General features: G+C 38.4%; 1 non-coding gene across 1 annotated transcript; it reads right to left on the reverse strand.

The window, feature by feature from the left end:
* Positions 1–646: 646 nt before the first annotated feature.
* On the reverse strand, positions 647–753 carry LOC141603595 (small nucleolar RNA R71). The gene has a single exon (XR_012525459.1). It is a non-coding gene; the product is annotated as a small nucleolar RNA R71 (small nucleolar RNA).
* Between the last annotated feature and the right edge of the window lie 798 nt (positions 754–1551).

A 1551-nucleotide genomic window follows, 5' to 3' on the forward strand; every position in this document is an offset into this window, starting at 1 on the left:
ATTCAAACTCCTCAAGGTAGTTTTAATTGTTTTCTAGTTGTTTGATTTTTGCATGTGTAGGAGATCACAAGGCGGTCTTTTGCCTATTGATCCCGAAATTGAGGGAACTTTGACAAATATTAGAAGAACCCTTAGAGGTACTTTAACAATTTTGGGTATTGGAGAACTAGTGGACATTGGTATCATCCAAACGGATAGTCTTGATTTTACCAACCTTTTTGCAAGACAAGAAGAGGATAACCCAATTCAAAAACAACCACAAAATCAACCTACAATGCCTAAATTTTCATCTCATTCCGTACTAACCGAGGAGAACCTACCTAATGGTACTCCAAAACAACCCCACTTGACCGGTAATTTCATTGCCAAATCCGCATTCATATAACTAGTCGAACGAAGTCAATTTGGAGGGATGCGTAGTGAGGATCCCCATCAACACATGGTGATTTTTTATGATTATTGTGACGCAATTTCCAAAATAGGGGTAACTCAAGATTAAATTCGATGGGTATTGTTTCCTTTTTCCTTGATCGGAACCGCAAAGCAATGGTTGAATAGCCTAGAAAAGGCCACACTTGGAATTGAATCAAGGAAGAAGTTAGCACTTGCCTTTTACAAGAAGTTTTACCCTCCGGAGAAACCCAACATGTTAAGTGCCCAAATCACCTGATTCAAGCAAAGAGATGAAGAGTCTCTATATGAGGCATGGGAAAGATTCAAAGATACAAGTCCCTCTTGTCCTCATCATGGGTTAAGCAAATGGTTTCTAGTTCAACAATTTTGGAATGGGTTGTATGAAGATGCAAGGAATGTACTCAACATGGGTTATAATGGAAGATTCACCGAGGTATATGACAATAAAACATGAGCAAAGATAGAGGAGATGGCGGTTCACAACTATTAATATAGTAGGCCAAGAAAAGCTACTAGGGAGGGAGGCATGAAATTGACTCCGTCACACAACTGAGTGCCGATTTTGGTGCCTAACTATGCTCCCATATTGACACAATGAACTTGAAATTTGACAAGGCCATAACCAAAATGAATGAAGCCTCTCAATCACCCAAGCAACACCAACAAGTCAATGCCATGGTGTCAACATTTTCTATTCCAAATAAAGTATGTGAGAATTGTGAAACTTTGGGACATGATCAACAAGAGTGTAGGGGCACAAATGAGCAAGTTAATGCCTTCCAAGCATACAATAATGGCACCAAGTACTCCAACTTTTATAATGAAAACACCAAATTCCACCGAAACTTCTCACATGAAAGGCAAAATGTTCAAAATATGTAACCAACATACACCCCACCTCCAATGAGAAATCCTACTCAAAAACTCTTATTCAACTAAAACCAAGGATTGCAAAATCAACCCTCGTACAGTCAATCCAATGACCAAGATTTTGAAGTTCAAAAAGCGATCCTTAAAATCCAAAAGAGCCAACAAGACTTCTTTGCTCAAATGCAAAGAAATAGCCAAGCCAAAGACACTACCACCAACAATATGTAAGATTCATTTATCTCTTATTAGACACTTCTAATAACTATA

The sequence above is a fragment of the Silene latifolia genome, chromosome 9 (genome assembly GCF_048544455.1).
Source record: "Silene latifolia isolate original U9 population chromosome 9, ASM4854445v1, whole genome shotgun sequence".
NCBI lineage: Eukaryota > Viridiplantae > Streptophyta > Magnoliopsida > Caryophyllales > Caryophyllaceae > Silene > Silene latifolia.